Raw genomic sequence first — 21,015 nt, forward strand, 5'->3', positions numbered from 1 at the left:
ATAGGCTAAAGTAACGTTGGTTGTGCCGCAACCTATGTCTTACTCCAGTAAGATATGATCCCACGTATATAAAATGCGACATCATACTATATAAAACTGAACTAAATAGTCGTGCGAATAAGTAAAATGAGTGAGTGAACCGGTGGCTGTGGCGACAGAAAAATAAATGAAAACTAAGTTCGTTTCACTATTTTTATTAAAATCTATCTCTCATTTGTAAGCCATTTCACAGAAGCAGATGATGATACGGTAATTATTCTGTCTTCTTCTTCTGCGACTCTATGACTCATGATGAGTCTTGGCCTCTTCTATCTCCTTCCATTTATCCCGGCCCCTTGGTAGCATTTTCCAGTTTCTGCAGCCCATCTCCGAAGGTCTTATATGACTCCATCCTGCCATTTACTTTTCGGTCGACCACGTTCTCTCTGTCCACCTGATAATGTAAATGCAAGTAAACAGGCAGATATAGGAAGGGACGGATAATTTCAAGCAATTTTATGTACTGGTCGAAAGTTTCTGTTATGTTACATCAGAACCAACTCTTATTCCGTAAAATATAGGTTATGACAAACTAATCACTTTCTTTCTGCAGCAATTAATTTCGAACAGATCTCGATTTATGAACAGAGAAACGAGTTCAATAGCATTCTATCGCAATGTACAGGTGGATCTTATGTTTGATTCACTTCCTGCCCGTATTTAAGGTGTCTGAGGAGGAACTGTCAATATTCAGTGATACGACAGGAACGTCCATTTGAAGTAAAAAACTTCAAATGGACATATGCCGTATTCCAGATGGTTTTCCGAGATAGAATGCATTTAATGCACATTCGACTTTGGGTAATGGTGCGCACTTATGTATCATAGGAGACAGAATTACTTACATTTGTTGGAAGATTCGTTTGCTGGCCATGTGAACAGCAACATTTTAACCGCACTTAACCTAATCACCGGATGGATCGTGGCAGTGCAATTAATTGGCCACAATGACCGCCAGACCTTACACCACTAGGTTTTTGTAGTTAGGATGAAGTCTGAGGCGTGCAAACGAAGCATGAATACGCTAGATGAGCAGCTAAACCGCATCATGGACGTTGCTGCCCTCATTAAGGAATGCGCAAAGACACTCAGAAAAGCAACACTACATTTCGCCCAAGAGTGCACAAATTCACTGAACTTGACGGTGGGATATTGTTTTTTAACATTTACTGTGAACTATACGGCAGCTGTAATGCGATGTATGCGATAATGATTAGAGGTGAAAATGTCTAAAAATACGTATTTTTGAATTGATACCATGTAAAACGCATATTGTAATGTTAACTAACTGTTGTACGTGGTGTAAGTGTAAACCTGACAATTTATTGAGTAATACATAAAATAAATACCTATGTACATTAAATGTGTTCTGTCTCGGAAACCGTCGAAATTTTTTGCTACAAATGATCGTTCCTGTCATATCCCTAAATGGGTCGATTCCTCAGATTCAAACAAGGGGACAACGTGAACAGACGTGGCTTCGGTAATAAAATCACCACTCAACTTTCATTTCCTGGGTCGGTCAGCCACGAACCTCGTAGCACTCTGAACAGCCTCCACACTCTCCGACACTGCGTAGAGACCGTCAGCGGGCCCGGCTGACTGCGCCGTGTGGAGACTTGCTTGCTGATCCGCTCCAGCCGACTGACTCACTGCCAGAACGCCGATCACATTTAAAACAAGTTGTCAGTGGAAATGACACCAACTACACACACAGTTTGACAGACACTTGCACGAAGACTTGAACGACACTCGGCAGTGGCTGTGCAATCACGAAGACAAATCGGGAGTCGATACACACACACACACAGCCAACCCATAAGCGATCGGCTAGCCAATTCACGTCGTCCAGTAGGACGCCCGACCGACGATCCACGAAGACCGTCCCCGGTTCAAGAGATGCGTGGTGGCAACGGTCGGGCGAGCCATGGACATCCAGGCCTCACCGCTGCTCCAATCCGACTGAACTAATGCCACGTTCCAACTCAAAGACTGGCAGGTCCGAGCTGCCCTCCTGGCACGTTCAAACTCTCCACGACAGACGACGACAGGGAAGTTATAGCAGCGCAGCAAAGATAACACGTGAGGGCTATATCGATAGGCGCTGCTGCTGCCGCTGACGGGCAGACAAATCAGGAACTCAGCGACAACAGAAATTGAAACTAACATAACGAGGTGGCAACACGAAAAAAAACAAAATGTAAAATAAGAAATGGCACAAGCGTGAGCCAAGCACGGCTCAATAATCTTGAAATGAATCACAATAGACTCTGCAGATGGCCATACACTGACCATCTGCATATTATATATGTTATCGTCGGCGTTTGGCAGACAAAGTGTTCCCGAAATGAAGCATCTCCCTTCAACAGTCTCTTTAGGTAAATTAAAAATGAAATGATGCTGCCGTGGCCAAATATGTCACTTTCGTGGTAATGAACATGAGTATTTGCATGAATTTCTGTTTACGTGCGTGAGTATGATGTTAAAGTTCTGAGACGTTTATGTGTGCGAGCTGTTATTTTTCTCGTATGACAAAGAATCAGTCACATGGCGTTGTTGACATAGAGACCCCGAGAGGCTGATCAGAAGCTTAGTCGGAAAGAGTAGTCTTTCTCTGCACGCAACTGTCCCTTTCCATGAGTGTATGAGACTTGACTAACTATACCTGTTGATCTAGCTGACTGTAATGGATGTTCTTATAAATTGCGATGTCCTATATGTGTTGTATGATGATGAAAGAAGGGAGAGGTTGAAACCCGTTGCCGGAACACAGCCTACTTATTTCGAACAGCAGCAAAGGCGATGTCGGGCTTAAGCTCCCCGTACGGCAGACTAATCACCGTCAACAATGTCACAAGCTCTCAGTTCATGAGACGCTACAGGGAGGTTCCAAATTAATAAAAATAATAATGCAGTCGTACAGCATGGTTTTCTGGGAGACTTGAAGGATAGTAGCCTAATTGGAAATGTTTTTCTTCATCAGCGCCCAATGCCACTTATGCTTCGTGTGTTTGTTAAATGTAGGGTATTGTAATAGCTGCGTGTGTGTCTAGTGCGGTGTCATATCTGTGTTGTACGATGATGAGAGGAGAGAGGGTGAAACCCGGTGCCAGTACATAGCTCACTCGTCTTGGATACCACCAACGGATCCACAGGGTTTAACGCTCCCATCCGTCAGAGAAATAACCATCAACAGTGTCACATACTCATAAGACGATCTGACTAGCTTCAAATCGAGTACCAATGCATACACGAGCGTTAGCGTCCTCGGCTGCGAAGGCCGGAAAGAGAGGTGGGAAGGGGGGGGGGGGGGAGCTTGATTTAAATTCAGGACATGGGACATATTCTGGTCATCAGGAACTTTACGCAGCTCTTCCCTTCGCAGTCACTGGACTAAAACCGAATATTTCCCAATCGAACGCCACCGCAAAATCTTTAATGATTTTTTTCTTCTTTGGAGACCACAAACGTAATGTACTTTTTAAATGAAACTGCTGCCATTTGACTCAAGTTTGTTATTATTCATTTATTTCACTCTATAGCGATTTCTGATTTATAGACATTTTCAAGTTCAAAGGCGAAAAGACGTCATTAAAGAGCCAACATGTCTGAATGACATGTCGTTGTCAAAATTTTATAAAACATATGTGGTCATACTAGTATACGAAGCGCTGTATTATAATATCAGTGTGTGAATTAGAAATACGTATTACAGGTGGTATCCACGCACAACAGAAACACTTTAACGCCCTGTGCTATGCTAATTACGCCCAATACAGTGCTGTGGCAGGCACAAACAATGTCCAAATGTACGTTTATGTTTGAACTTGGTAGGTGCATGCCACAACACTGTATTACGCGTCATTAGCATAGCACAGTGTGTTAAAGTGTGTCTGCTGTACGTGAATTTGTCCTGTAGTACTTGTTTCTAATTCACACTCAGTTCTTACAGTACGCCAATGACGATAGGTACGTATAAACCATATATGTGTTCTAATATTCCAACTGCGACATATCATTAACCATTGCATTTGGCAGTGGATGTAGAGGCGAAATCACAATAGTGTGAAAAAAACGAATAATAAAAAAGTTACAGTCAGGTGACAGCAATAACATTCAGATAGTTGGGTTACACAGTTCGTCTTTGGAGGAGTATTCTTCGTATTACAGTCTACAGCTGACGAAACTGAGCAGTATTGCGTAAATCTTCGTTGTGTGAAATTCGGTGTTAACTTTGGTGAATTAGATGATATCTATTATTTTCTCTGTCACGTTATTGGTTCAAGTGGCTCTGAGCACTATGGGACTTAACTTCTGAGGTCATCAGTCCCCTAGAAATTAGAACTACTTAAACCTAACTAACCTAAGGACATCACACACATCCATGCCCGAGGCAGGATTCGAACCTGCGACCGTAGCGGCCGCGCGGTTCCAGACTGTAGCGCCTAAAACCGCTCGGCCACCACGGCCGGCGTCACGTTATTATCAAAACGTTCTTTACGTGGTTTTTACAAAATTTACAAGGGATTTTGTTCGTTATGTTGTTATATTCAGCCGGCCAGTGTGGCCACGCGGTTAAAGGCGCTTCAGTCTCGAATCGCGCGACCGCTACGGTCGCAGGTTCGAATCCTGCCTCGGGCATGGATGTGTGTGATGTCCTTAGGTTAGTTAGGTTTAAGTAATTCTAAGTTCTAGGGGACTCATGACCTCAGATGTTAAGTCCCATAGTGCTCAGAGCCATTTGAACCATTTGTTATATTCATGCGGAATGCACGTATACCTAAACGCAAAGTGTGATAGAGAATTAAGTTTACACATGGCTCGAAACAGCGCGGCATATAAAATAACCATTGTGTGGTTGATCGACCAGCCTGAGAATGTGTTTTTAAGTGCTTTCCCACGCTCCTTTAGGCAAATACTGGGCGTCTCCCTAATGTCTACCTCATAAAATACGATATGCAAACATTAAACATACGGTAACACCCAGAACAAAGTTAGCAGGATTCACAGATATTGCCGCACACTGCTTCCATGTTTTAGGTAAACTGACGACTGTGAGACACTAAGGGAGTCCGGCGATAAAGTTTTAAAAAATCCAACTTTACTAACGAGAGTTAGCCTCACTAAAACTGACACTATTCAAACAGTCATTTAATATTCGTCTTGCTTAGTTCGGATTTACAATAACCGACTTTGATACATAAACCTTCGCGAGGTTAATAAAGTGGTCCGTCCGGCTCAAGAGAGATACAGGATACAATGTGCTAATGACGATGGCGGATCGTGATGGACGAAATTAGTTGCGACTGGTTACATGTGCCTGTACTGGCGAAAGATAATAACGATGCCTTTCAATATGTAATTTGCACCTTTTCAGAACTAGTTCTCCAAAATACCTCGGTTTTCAGTTTTGTATTACACTGTCCACTGTTTGTGCACCCAGACAGCATGGAGCCTTATGACCTGAAAAATCTCGAAACAACCTTCGCGGAAGCCCCTAAACGACAGCCGTGGCGCGTTGCGCAACGAAGACCCCAGTATTACTTCACTGGGAGGTGGTAACGTACCGCTAGCTTTCTCATTACCACGAATTACAAAACGTAAAGTATGAGCTGCTACTGCTACAGACGCCGTTGCTGTTCACAGCGATTCCACTTTCGCTTGGTTCGTGGAAGCAGTTCGACCCACGTTCTGACGTCTGTACCTACACACCTCCTCCTGAGTCCATCTGAACAGTGAGTTTCACACCTGATGCGGAAATTCTGTCTTCAAATACGATGATAATGAGTATGGAGGAGCAGGTGTCTTAGCGGAGTGGCTCTACAGTTAGTCTTGATACAGTTCAAGAAGAATCTGGAATGAAAAGGTGGAATTTCTTTAAAGCAGTATCTCATTGGAACATTAGTATAAAACTGTGAGACACAACGTGTATTTCACCTAATGTTGCTGTGCGATGAATAGAGAAAGTAGACTGTGACTGGCCTTTTTTTTTTACATTTTTGTTTATTTGTTGACACTATCACTCTTCTACTAAAGGGCGATAACCGGTTTTAACCACATTGAACGTCTTCAGATGTTACAAAAATAATAAAACGCTTACATTGAGACCTTAAAGAAAGTAAAAAGATTTTAACTAGGTCTACTTGTGAGCTACGTGAAATGCTATTAAAATTGGTCTAGTAGAGAGATACGTTAAGTGCTATTAAAGTAAGTCTACTGGTGAGCTAAGTAAAGTCCTGTTAAAATAGGTATACTAATGAGCTACGTAAAGTGCCAGTGAAATCCTTGTGGATCATACCTAAGCGCGGCATTTAGTGAACAAATGTTCTTGTGCCGTTAAAGTGAACGTATTGCGAAAACCCAGGGAATTATATAGAAACAACAAAGCTTACCTTTCTTTCCTTACTGTTTGCACTAGATACTACCATAATCTGTAAGACAAACTTAACTTTTGAAAACCATACCCTATGACAATCGCTAAAACAATGTTTCAGTTATATGTAAACTATATGAAAAACGCTGACTCGCCGAAGAAACTCGTATAGGCATGCGCATTCAAATACAGAGATGTGTAAACAGGCAGCATACGGCGCTCCGGTCGGAAACGCCTACATAAGACAATAAGTGTCTGGCGTAGTCGTTAGATCCTCTAGTGCTGCTACAGTGGCAGGTTATCAAGATTTAAATGAGTTTGAACGTGGTAATATAGTCGGCACACAAGCGATGGGACACGGAATCTCCGAGGTAGCGATGAAGTGGGGATTTTCCCGTACGATCATTTCACGAATGTACCGTGAATATCAGGAATCCGGTAAAACATCAGATCTCCGACATTGCTGCGGCTGGAAAAAGATCTGCAAGAACGGGACCAACGACGACTGAAGAGAATCGTTCAACTCTACATAAGTGCAACCCTTCCTCAAACTGCTGCAGACTTCAGTGCTGGGCCATCAACAAGCGTCAGCGAGCGAACCATTGAATGAAACATCATCGATATGGGCTTTCGGAGGCGAAGGCCCACTCGTGTACCCTTGATGACAGCATGACACAAAGCTTTACGTCTCGCCTGGGTCCGTCAACACCGACATTGGACTGTTGATGACAGGAAGCATGTTGCCTGACCGGACGAGTCTCGTTTAAAAGTGCATCGAGTGAATGGACGTGAACGGGTATGGAGACAACCTCATGAATCCATGGACCCTGCATGTCAGCAGAGGATGTTCAAACTGGTGGAGGCTCAGTAATGGTGTGGAGCGTGTGCAGCTGGAGTGATGTGCAACCCCTGATACGTCTTATCACCTGCATCCATTTATATCCATTGTGCATTCCGATGAACGTAGGCAATTCTAGTAGGACAATGAGACACCCTACACGTCCAGAATTGCTACATATTGGCTCCAGGCACACCCTTGTGTGTTTAAACACTTCCGCTGGTCACCAGACTCCCCAGACATGAACATTATTGAGCATATCTGGGATACCTTGCAACGTACTGTTCAGAGGAGATCTCCACCCTCTCGTACTCTTACGGTTTATGGACAGTCCTGCAAGAGTCAAGGTGTCAGTTCCCTCCAGCAGTACTTCAGACATTAGTCGAGTCCATGGCACGTCGTGTTTTGGCACTTCTGCGTACTCTCGGGGGCCCTACACGACATTAGACAGATGCACCAGTTTCTTGGCTCTTCAGTGTAGATTAGCGGTCGTTAAATTAGTAAAAGCACATTTTACACAGAGTAAGGTCTCAGTAAAAAAAGAGAGGAAGGAACAGTCCTTATGGTGTAAATTTTCGATGGCTGCTGGCGCTGTACTTCTGGCTTCTAGATGTTTACAACACTGCCCATAAAATTAGAAGCGACGACGCGGAAGAGGGGTCCTTTCTCCTGCAAGTCACTGTCACTCCTCTGAGTACACACTATACTACATAACATTATACTACGTCACAGTCCTGTATTTGGGAGCAGAAAACTATATTTCATCATTTTATGTGAATTGTTAACTCACAGCGCTGAGGCACAACTCAGCAATGACAGAGGATGCGCTGCCATGCCACTACAGGCGTACAGACTGGGAGAGAGATGGCCGTCTCGATCTCAGGAAATCTTTATTGATCCTCCCCGAGGCTCATCTCCACGCTGCGTCCGGAAGATAGTGGTAGCTAAGTGTTCCGCCATGGTGCGTCTCGCTGTCATGATTTATAGTCCCTCCTTGACCTTCTCCAGCCATGTGGACTTCTAGTTCGTAAATTCATATCTTGTCTGTCAGAAAGCTCAGCTTGTGCCGCAGCTTATCATTCCTTATTATGGTATAAGCTGTTGTATGACCAAAGAAGTTCCTGCCCGGGAGTCGAATGCTGCACATTCACAAGTGTCTGTGATGCGTTGGAGTATTTCCAGTAAACAGCTCGAGGATTCACTATGTTCCGACAGGTAATGCGTTGCTTCTTTGGTCAGTAAGAATTACGACAGTGTTGATCTTTCTATTGTTTTAGAAAGGAAATAGTTGATCCTCCTCCCTGTTTCTGATTTATCACAGATTTCTTGCCATTCTCAACATAGTTAAGTGAAGCCTCTTGGTCATACCAGAGGTATTTCCAGCAGCTGCACTTGGGTTGTGTACGCCGTTCTAGCTCTTTAATGTTAACCAAAACAGGGTACACATCACTTCTCACGCATCTGTATAAAACAGGCCAACCCATTATGGCTCGTAGAAAAAAAAAGAAGAAAAGAGAGTTTAAAGTCCAGTAGATGACTAGGTTATTACAGAATATAAGATCGGCTTGGGGGAGCAATACGATAGTGTTCTTTTAAAAGGAACGAGCCTGGCGATGGTCTTACGTGATTTAATTACACCATGATAAACGCAAATCTGGTGCACCAGGCGCAAATTTGAATCGCTAGCTTTCCGAATTGATGTCTAGTGAATTAAACACTGAACCACCTCGCTGTGTTAAGGACGGAAGCCTGGACGAGTCCCGATCCACCGGCTGGGAAAGATGTGTCCGGCATGAGCCACTGAACTATAAGGAGCCTAGTGACTGCAGAAGCACAGACGGTGTCAGCTACCCTCATCCATTCAGGGTAACATAAGTGGGCCGTTCAGACGACACTGAATAAAACAACAATAGACGTTGAGTATAAATCACTGTCTTTGATTAGTGAGAATTTTATCATGTATATTTCCTCCTGCTGTCCCCCATGAATCATGGACCTTGCCGTTGGTGGGGAGGCTTGCGTGCCTCAGCGATACAGATAGCCGTACTGTAGGTGCAACCACAATGGAGGTGTATCTGTTGAGAGGCCAGACAAACGTGTAGTTCCTGAAGAGGGGCAGCAGCCTTTCCAGTAGTTGCATTGGCAACAGTCTGGATGATTGACTGATCTGGCCTTGTAACACTAACCAAAACGGTCTTGCTGTGCTGGTACTGCGAACGGCTGAAAGCAAGGGGAGACTACAGCCGTAATTTTTCCCGAGGGCATGCAGCTTTACTGTATGGTTAAATGATGATGGTGTCCTCTTTGTAAAATATTCCGGAGGTAAAATAGTCCCCCATTCTGATCTCCGGGCGGGGACTACTCAGGAGGACGTTGTTATCAGGCGAAAGAAAACTGGCGTTCTACGGATCGGAGCGTGGAATGTCAGATCCCTTAATCGGGGAGGTAGGAAATTTAAAAAAGGGAAATGGATAGGTTAAAGTTAGATATAGTGGGAATTAGCGAAGTTCAGTGGCAGGAGGAACAAGGCTTCTGGCCAGGTGAATACAGCGTTATAAATACAAAATCAAATAGGGGTAATGCAGGAGTAGGTTTAATAGTGAATAGGAAAATAGGAATGTGGGTAAGCTACTACAAACAACATAGTGAACGCATTATTGTGCCCAAGATAGATACGAAGCCCATGCCTACCACAGTAGTACAAGTTTATATGCCAACTAGCTCCGCAGATGACGAAGAGATTGATGAAATGTCTGATGAGATAAAAGAAATTATTCAGGTAGTGAAGGGAGACGAAAATTTAATAGCCATGGGTGACTGGAACTCGATAATAGGAAAAGGAAGAGACAGAAACGTAGTAGGTGAATATGGAATGTGAGTAAGGAATGAAAGAGGAAGCCGCCTGGTAGAATTTTGCACAGAGCATAACTTAATCTTAGCTAACACTTGGTTCAAGAATCATGAAAGAAGGTTGTATACATGGAAGAAGCCTGGAGATACTGAAAGGTCTCAGATAGATTATATAATAGTAAGACAGAGATTCAGGAACCAGCTTTTAAATTGTAAGACATTTCCAGGGGCAGATGTTGACTCTGACCACAATCTATTGGTTACGAACTGTAGATTAAAACTGTAGAAACTGAAAAAAGGTGGGAATTTGAGGAGAAGGGACCTGGATAAACTAAAGGAACCAGAGGTTTTATAGGGCTTCAGGGAGAGCATTAGGGAACGATTGACAAGAATGGGGGAAAGAAATACAGTAGAAGAATAATGGGTAGTTTTGAGAGATGAAACAGTGAAGCTAGCAGAGGATCAAGTAGGTAAAAAGACGAGGGCTAATAGAAATCCTTGGGTAACAGAAGAGATACTGAATTTAATTGATGAAAAAAGAAAATATAAAAATGCAGTAAACGAAGCAGGCAAAAAGGAATACACACATCTCAAACATGAGATCGACAGAAAGTGCAAAATGGCTAAGCAGGGATGGCTAGAGACAAATGTAAGGATGTAGAGGCGGATATCACTTGGGGTAAGATAGATACTGCCTACAGGAATATTAAAGAGGCCTTTGGAGAAAAGAGAACCACTAGCATGAATATCAAGAGCTCAGATGGAAACCCAGTTCCAAGCAAAGATGGAAAAGCAGAAAGGTGGAAAGAGTACATAGAGGGTCTATACAAGGGCGATGTTCTTGAGGACAATATTATAGAAATGGAAGAGAATGTAGATGAAGATGAAATAGGAGAAATGATACTGCGTGAAGAGTTTGACAGAGCACTGAAAGACCTAAGTCGAAACAAGGCCCTGGGAGTAGACAACATTCCATTAGAACTAGTGACAGCCTTGGGAGAGCCAGGCCTAACAAAACTCTACCATCTATTGGGCAAAATGTATGAGACAGGCGAAATACTCTCAGACTTCAAGAAGAATATAATAATTCCAATTCCAAAGAAATCAGGTGTTGACAGATGTGAAAATAGCCGAACTATCAGTTTAATAAGCCATGGCTGCAAAATACTAACAAAAATTCTTTACAGGCGAAGCCGAACTGGTAGAAGAAGACCTCGGGGAAGATCAGTTTGGATTCCGTAGAAATTTTGGAACACCTGAGGCAATACTGACCCTACGACTTATCTTGGAAAATAGATTAAGGAAAGGCAAACCTACGTTTCTAGCATTTGTAGACTTAGAGAAAGCTTTTGACAATGTTGACTGGAATACTCTCTTTCAAATTCTGGAGGTGGCAGGGGTAAAATACAGGGAGCGAAAGGCTATTTACAATTTGTACAGAAACCAGATGGCACTTACAAGAGTTGAGGAGCATGAAAGGGAAGCAGTAGTTGGGAAGGGAGTGAGACAGGGTTGTAGCCTATCCCCGATGTTATTCAATCTGTATATTGAGCAAGCAGTAAAGGAAACAAAAGAAAAATTCGTAGTAGGAATTAAAATCCATGGAGAAGAAATAAAAACTTTGAGGTTCACCGATGTCATTGTAAGTCTGTCAGAGACAGCAAAGGACCTGGAAGAGCAGCTGAACTGAATGGACAGTGTCTTGAAAGTACGATATAAGATGAACATCAACAAAAGTCAAACGAGAATAATGAATGTAGTCGAATTAAATCGGGTGATGCTGAAGGAATTAGATTAGGAAATGAGACACTTAAAGTGGTAAAGAAGTTTTGCTATTTGGGGACCAAAATAACTGATGATGTTCGAAGTAGAGAAGATATAAAATGTAGACTGGCAATGGCAAGGAAAGCGCTTCTGAAAGAGAAATTTGTTCACATCGAGTACAGATTTAAGTGTCAGGAAGTCTTTTCTGAAAGTATTTGTATGGAATGAAACATGGACGATAAATAGTTTGGACAAGAAGGAAATAGAAGCATTCGAAAAGTGGTGCTACAGAAGAATGTTGAAGATTAGTTTGGTAGATCACATAACTAATGAGGTATTGAATGGAATTAGGGAGAAGAGACATTTTTGACTGGAAGAAGGGATCGGTAGGTATAACATAGTCTGAGGCATCAAGGGATCACCTTAGTATTGGAGGGCAGCGCGGAGAGTAAATATCGTAGAGGGAGACCAAGAGATGAATACACTGAGCAGTTTCTGAAGTATGTAGGCTACAGTAGGTACTGGGAGATGAAGAAGCTTGCACAGGATAGAGTAGCATGGAGAGCTGCATCAAACCAGTCTCTGGACTGAAGGCCACGACACAACATCTTCATCGTCCTTACGGGCAATGCATGTTGGAGGCTAGTGAATCGTTCTGCAGTCAGCTACAAATGCCAGTTCTCTAAATTTTTCACTAATGTTTCTCGAAAAGAACGTTGTCTTCCCTCCTGGAGTTCCCATTTGAGTTCCCAAACCATGACCATAAAACTTGCATGTTGTTTGAACCTATCGTTAAAAAATCAAGGTACCCGCCTTTGAAATGATTGCATATCTTCCTTTAATCCGACCTAGAACGGATTGCGAACGCTCTAGCAGTTCCCAAGAATAGTAGGACCAGCATCCTATATGAGGGGTCCTTCACAGATAAACCACACTTTCCACAATTCTCTCAATAAACCGAAGTCGACCATTCCTCTTCCTGTCACAGTTCTCACATGCTCGTTCCATCTCATCGCTTTGCCACGTTACGCCCAGACATTTAAATGGCTTGACTGTGCCAAGCAGGACACTAATAATACTGTATCCGAACATTACAGGTTGGTTCTTCCCAGTCTTCCGCATTTTTCTACATTTAGAGCTAGCTTGCCATTCGTCACACCAACTACAAATTTTGTCTGTCTTGTATCTACCTACAGACACTCAGCTCAGACACCTTACCGTGCACCACAGTGTCATCAGCAAACAGCCGCAGATTGCTGCCCACCATGTCCGCCAAGTCAATTATGTATACAGACAACATTAGCGGTCCTATCTCACTTCCCTCGGGCACTCCTGGCGATACCTTTTCTTCTGATGAACACTCGCCTTTGAGGACAACATACTGGGTTCCATTACTTCAGATGTCTTCGAGCCATTCACATATCTCGGAACCTATTCCGTACGCTCGTACCTTCGTTAAAAGTCTGCATTGCGGCACCGTGTCACATGCTTACCGGAAATCGAGGAATATGGAATCTGCCAGTTGCCCTTCATCCCTTGCTTGCGGTATATCATGTGAGAAATGAGCAAGCTGAGTTTGGCACGAGCGATGCTTTCTAAAACCGTGCTGATTCGTGGACGTAAGCTTCTCGATCTCAACAAAATTTATTACATTCGATCTGAGAGTATGTCCTAGAAACCTGCACCAAAAGGATGGTAGGGGTATTGGTCTGTAATTCTGCGAGTAGGTTCTTTCAGCCTTGTTATATACAGAAATCACCTGCCCTTTTTTCGGTCCCTTGGGACTGTGCACTGCGGGAGAGATTCGCAATAAATGGGCCAATGATGTAAAGTTCTCTTTGCAGAACCGAATTGGGATTCCATCTGGATCTGGCGACTTATTTGTTTTCCACTCTTTCAGTAGTTCCTCTGCCCCATGGATAGTTAAATATTAGTACGTCGTCCATACGCGGGTCTGTCCGATGGTCAAATGACAGTGCGTTTGTACGATTCTACTGCATGAACGATTTCTTAAACATGAAAGTTAAAACTTCGACTTTCGTTCTTCCATATTCAACTGCCGCACCAGACTGGTGAATGAGCGACTTGACAGAGGCCTTAGAGCCGCGCAATGATTTTACATAGAACCGGAATTTTCTCGGTTTCTAGGCTAGATCTTTTGCTAAGGTATGAAGGTTGTAGTTGTTTTATGCTTCCCTCATAAATCTTTTCACTGGCGCGCGAATCTCTACTACCCTTTGTCTGTAATAATCTGTGCGTTCTCGTTTGAACCAAATAATTCGGTTCGTTAATATGATACTTGGGAAATAGAATCAATCCCGTCCCCCACGCCGATCCTCTACGACCTGATTCCTTTCCCCCATCTGCTCCTATTCCTTGAACATATCCGGATACTCTACACCTCCCACCACCTTGATCTCCCTCATCCCCTGGTTGCTCCTCTTCTCTCCAACCCCCCGCCCTCTGCTCTACCTTCACTATTGCATCCCCCCTACTCTCCATCTTTACACCCTACATTTCCTTTCCCAAGGTGGCTTCCATCAACTCCCCCTCCAGGATGATGCCCTCTCTCCCTCCATTTATCGCTCCTATCAAATCTGATCCTCATCTCCCCCTCTCTCCTCTGTCTTTTCCCCAGGCTCCCTCTTCCCCCCCTTCCATCCTGTTTTCTCCACACCTAACCTCTCTCTGCCTCCCTCCCCCCCCCACCCCGAGTCCTTTTGCATTCCCACTCCTCTGCCTTTCCCCACTCCCTGTCACGTCAGCCCAGCCGCCCCCCCCCCTCCCATCTTATGGGTCTGCGTCCTCCATCGGCTCTTTCCCTCCTCCCAATGCCACTTCGTTTTTCCCTCTCCTTCCTCCCTTTTCTTTCCCATCATCTGTCAAGGTTTCCCCTATCTGCCCTCGGCTGTGGTATGTCATATTTGTGCCAACTTTTTTGTGCAGTGTTCAAGTGAGTGTTCAGTGTTGCACGTCTTTCCAAAGTGTTGCAATCAGAAATCATGCTGTCGCTGGGTGTGAATTTTATCTCTCTTGCCAACAGAAACCACACTGTCGCCATGTTTTCTATTTGTCTGTCTATTATTTTTCTGCTTCCTGTGTATTGTATTAGCATCATCAACCCTTTGTTTTATGTTTTAAATTCCACAATTTCCCGCCATTTTACCATTTAAGTCACCGATTTTACCGCCAACTTTTATTATTGATTATCTTCATCCTTTTAAAATAAATTCTGTAGGCTGAAGAGCAGCGTACAAAGCTGCTGCAAGCCCGCCCCCTTTGGGGGGAATCGAACTCAATAAAGTAAAGAAAAAAAACAATCAATATGCAAAGGAGGTTGCTTGCAAAACCCTCGTCCGAACCGTCTAGATCTACATTGATACTACGCAGTCCACCTTGCGGTGTGTATGCCGGAGGGTACCTTGTGGGTCACTGTCATTCTTCTCTTTCCTGTTCCAGTTGCCAGTAGTCTTCAGGAAGAGCGTGTGCCGGTAAGCCTCGGTGTTTTATCCTCATGGGCTTTTCGCGAGTACATTGGAGGAAGCAATGTATTTGTTAACTCTTCTGGGAACGTACGCTCTCGAAATTTTAGTAATAAACCACACCTTCAGACAGAACGCCTCTCTTGCAGCGTCCGCCACTGGCGTTGGTTGATCATCTCTGGGACCCGTCCGTGCGTACTAAATGAACCTGTAGCTAAATGTGTTGCTCCTTTTTGGATCTTCTCTGTCTGCTCTGTCAGTCCTACCTGGTACGTACCTCATACTGTCGAGCAATATTCAAGTATTCGTCGAACGAGTGTTGTGTAAGCTATCTCCATTGTTGAAGGATTACATTTCCTGAGGACTCCACCAAAGAATCTGTCTGGCATCTGCCTTACTCTCGATTGATATTATGTGGTCGTTCCATTTCAGATCTTTACGTACGCGTACTCCTGGATATTTTATTGAAGTAACTGCTCCAGTGACTGTTCTGCAATTATGTAGGGGAGAGCAGGGCTACAAGTTCCGATTTTTAGTTAACCTCAAAATTCGTTAAGAATACTTGATTTTCGTATTCATATGATGCAATCAAAATTAACTTATATATGTAACTTTAATATTAAGACAGTTATTTGGGTCATTTGCTGTGAGATTTTTTTAGTAATAATGTTTTAATGTCTGAAGTCGTAAAATAACAACTTACCCCAACTTCGGGCAAATTGTTAAAAAGCCAGGGTAAGTTGTTACCATATTTGTTAAAGCTATTATTTGTGTAATAAAAAATCGATAAATGGTTAAACCCTGTCTTTTTATTTAAGTAATAATCAACAATGTCGTACGAATCATCAGGTAAACATTTGTATGTTATATAACAAGTAACTATAATTTGCACTTAAACAATTATTAACCGTTTCGTAATTAACTGCTTATCATATAACTTGTAACTACTCAGCCTTGATAAATCAGTCTTCAATCATATTACCTGTGGCATCGATAGCTACGATGCCACGGCGTAGGTGCAAGTTCTTAGGTTGGCACTACGACACCGACACCGACGACAGCGCAATTTAGCCGGAGCTGTGGAGATCTACGAGCTCGCTCCAGATTCAGCCATTTGATTCCGAGGAGACGACCTAGCAACATTGTTCCTATTTGACAGTGAGCTAACCACTACTTGTAACTTAGGAACTTGATGTACGGCTTCGCACCTACGTGCTCATCTGTACGCAAAGTTAAGTGAAGGTGATTTTAGTTCACACTACAGTGCCAAGAGTTCTACCTCACCTGCTCCTACCAGCTTCCTACATCCGGCCTACCCATCTGTTTTCAGGAGCAGACCCCCTCGCCGCCTTCCAGGTGGGATACAAAATTGTCCTAGTCTTAGGCTAAAAATATGTGTCATATTGCCGGTCAGAGGCACAAAACATATACAGGGTGAGTCACCTAACATTACCGCTGGATATATTTCGTTAACCACATCAAACACTGACGAATCGATTCCACTGACCGAACGTGAGGAGAGGGGCTAGTGTAACTGGTTAATACAAACCATAAAAAAATGCATGGAAGTATGTTTTTTAACACAAACCTACGTTTTTTAAAAATGGAACCTGTGGTGTCACCGCCAGACACCACACTTGCTAGGTGGTAGCCTTTAAATCGGCCGCGGTCCGCTAGTATACGTCGGACCCGCGTGTCGCCACTGTCAGTGATTGCAGACCGAGCGCTGCCAGAGACACTTCCTAGCACTCGCCCCAGTTGTACAGCCGACTTTGCTAGCGAAGCTACACTGACAAATACGCTCTCATTTGCCGAGACGATAGTTAGCATAGCCTTCAGCTACGTCATTTGCTACGACCTAGCAAGGCGCCATTTATCCTTTGCTATTTATATTGTGAAGCATGTACTATCAGACGAGGTGCACCAATTATGGATTAAAGTTAAGTATTCCATCAACTACGTACTTTATTTGCTACTATACATTCCCTTAACTGTTCCAGACCTCACGCCAGTCTGCGTGAGCTTTACGCGTGCATTTCGGCCTCCTCTAGCTACACGGTGTTGGCTCTTCTGCCAACACATTAGAACCCCGGTAGTTTTGTTAGCACATCTGAACATATAAACTGTGGTGTCACCGCCAGACACCACACTTGCTAGGTGGTAGCTTTTAAATCGGCCGCGGTCCGCTAGTATATGACGGACCCGCGTGTCGCCACTGTCAGTAATTGCAAACCGAGCGCCACCACACGGCAGGTCTAGAGAGACGTATTAGCACTCGCCCCAGTTGTACAGCCGACGTTGCTAGCCATGGTTCACTGAGAATTACGCTCTCATTTGCCGAGACGATAGTTAGCATAGCCTTCAGCTACATTTGCTATGACCTAGCAAGGCGCCATTACCAATTGATATTGTGATTATAAAGCCTGTACAGTAACGAGAGATGTTCTACAAATGTGGATTAAAGTTAAGTATTCCAGAAGCTACGTACTTTTCTTTATAGCATTCATTACGTATCCTGTTTCAGACCTCACGCCAGCCTGCGTGAGCTTATAGCGTGCATTTCGGTCTCCTCCAACAAAACAGTGTTGGCACGTCTGCCGACACTTCATAAACAAATACGTAATCACTGCCGTTTGTTGCATTGTAAAATGTTAACTACATCCGGAGATATTGTAACCTAAAGTTGACGCTTGAGTACCACTCCTCCGCTGTTCGATCGTGTGTATCGGAGAGCACCGAATTACGTAGGGATCCAAAGGGAACGGTGATGGACCTTAGGTACAGAAGAGACTGGAACAGCACATTACGTCCACATGATAACACCTTTTTATTGGTCTGTTTCACTGACGCACATGTACATTACCATGAGGGGTGAGGTACACGTACACGCGTGGTTTCCGTTTTCGATTACAGAATGGAATAGAGTGTGTCCCGACATGTCAGGCCAATAGATGTTTAATGTGGTGGCCATCATTTGCGGCACACAATTGCAATCTCTGGCATAATGAATGTCGTACACGCCGCAGTACATCTGGTGTAAAGTCGCTGCAGGCTGCCACAATACGTTGTTTCATATCCTCTAGGGTTGTAGGCACATCACGGTACACATTCTCCTTTAACGTACCCCACAGAAAGAAGTCCAGAGGTGTAAGATCAGGAGAACGGGCTGGCCAATTTATGCGTCGTCCACGTCCTATGAAACGCCCGTCGAACATCCTGTCAAGGGTCAGCCTAGTGTTAATTGCGGAATGTGCAGGTGCACCATCATGCTGATACCACATACGTCGACGCGTTTCCAGTGGGACATTTTCGAGCAACGTTGGCAGATCATTCTGTAGAAACACGATGTATGTTGCAGCTGATTGGGCCCCTGCAATGAAGTGAGGACCAATGAGGTGGTCGCCAATGATTCCGCACCATACATTTACAATCCACCGTCGCTGTCGCTCTACCTGTCTGAGCCAGCGAGGATTGTCCACGGACCAGTAATGCATGCTCCGTAGATTCACTGCCCCGTGGTTTGTGAAACCCGCTCCATCGGCAAACAGGTAGAACTGCAACGCATTCTCCGTTAATGCCCATTCACAGAATTGCACTCGATGATTACAGTCATCACCATGTAATTGCTGATGTAGCGACACATGAAACGGGTGAAAGCAGTAACGATGTAGTATGCGCATTACACTAATTTGACTCAGTCCACCGGCTCTCGCAATGTCCCGTGTACTCATGTGTGGGTTCATGGCAACAGCAGCTAACACACCAACTGCACCCGCTTCTGTGACGGGCCTGTTACGGACCCGTTTGAGTGCTACGACCATACCTGTTGCATACAGTTGGCGGTAGATGTTTTGCAATGTGCGGCACGTTGGATGCTCTCTGTCCGGGCACCGTTCTGCATACACCCTGCAGGCTTCAGCTGCATTTCGTCGACACTCGCCATAGATGAGTATCATCTCCGCCTTTTCAGAGTTATAATACACCATGGTCACAGTTCCTACAACACTACACTATCACAGACGTCTGGTAACACGGTGTACTACAGTTGGTCTGCGTGCGGAGACGAATGCAGAATAACAGTAGCAGCAAGCCCTCCATGCGGACACTGCGACAGCTAGACCAAACCACAACAGTGCACTACAGCCACACTCGTAAACACGGTCGTCATCGTAAACATGTGCCTGCAGATTCAAATGGTTCAAATGGCTCTGAGCACTATGGGACTTAACTTCTGAGGTCATCAGTCCCCTAGAACTTAGAACTAGTTAAACCTAACTAACCTAAGGACATCACACACATCCATGCCCGAGGCAGAATTAAAACCTGCGACCGTAGCGGTTGCGCGGTTCCAGACTGCAGCGCCTAGAACCGCTCGGCCACTCCTGTCCCTGCAGATGCTGCTCGCCGACCGTGGCCCGTGTTTGTTACAACACGCAACTGAACGTCGGATGTTTCAAGCGTCAACTTTAGGTTACAATATCTCCGGATGTAATTAACATTTTACAATGCAACAAACGGCACTGATTACGTATTTGTTTATATGTCCAGATGTGCTAACAAAACTAACGTGGTTCCATTTAAAAAAAACGTAGGTTTGTGTTAAAAAACATACTTCCGTGCATTTTTGTATGGTTTGTATTAAACAATTACACAGCCCCTCTCCTCACGTTCGGTTTGTGGAATCGGTTCGTCAGTATTTGATGTGGTTTACGAAATATATACAGCGGTAACGTTAGGTGACTCACCCTGTATACTTATAATTAATTTTTCGTCAGAAGATATATCACAGTCACAGTTCAGGCAAAGGCTTGATTCTGCCTACATCTGGAATGGGCCTAGTTTTTAAGCTCTTGATACTGAACCCATTCTTCCACAGAACGTGACTTAGAGTAAATGTCACAGCACACTAGACGATAATACTCTAAACTGTCCTCTTCACTCTGACCTATCACTACTCGTCTGTAAAACCGGGAGTTTAACAGACTTCCCCTTCCCTTTGCCTTTTCTTTCCTATTTCCTTGTGTTGTTTTACCTTTCCTTTTCCTTTATTTTTTCTCACTTTTACATTGTTGATATTCGCTTTCCTTTTCTCGCTTTGCTTTTCTACTAAGGTTTGTTTTACTGGAGTATCGATTAAAATAGTGGATTTTCTATGATGTCTCTTGTTTGTTCCAATGCTTGACGGTGCCTTCGAATAAGACGTACTGCTTCTGGAGAGAAAGGGACTTGATCTCCGAGTTTTTCTTCTATGGCACCAGAAGATGCGGCTGGTAAACAACCCCTGATGGCCCTGGCGCATCAACGATTTATCTTGTATCTGGACTAATGTTTGCAATTTCAGATGCATTATCGTCCATGCTGGTAACAATCTCTGATACTGCTTCAGACTATTGGTAATGATGTAATGTGAAATGTCTAAAGCCACATCTGACGCGTTTACTAAAGCTAAAGGGCGATCTGTAACATACGATGGAGTATAGTCGTTTTCCGTGAAAAATCGTTGGGGGCCATCAGGCCAAATGCCAGCTTTTCTGAAAGCGCTCATTACGTTTATGGGAGTCACTGGACGAGGTAGCGCGTTTCTAAAAATTTCTGGTATCTTATATATCGATGTCTTGCCAGTATTACTGCGTAGCCAGTTATCCTGAGCCTTTGCACAACAGCTTTTG

Source organism: Schistocerca cancellata, chromosome 6, assembly GCF_023864275.1.
Source record: "Schistocerca cancellata isolate TAMUIC-IGC-003103 chromosome 6, iqSchCanc2.1, whole genome shotgun sequence".
In the NCBI taxonomy this organism is placed as follows: Eukaryota; Metazoa; Arthropoda; class Insecta; order Orthoptera; family Acrididae; genus Schistocerca; species Schistocerca cancellata.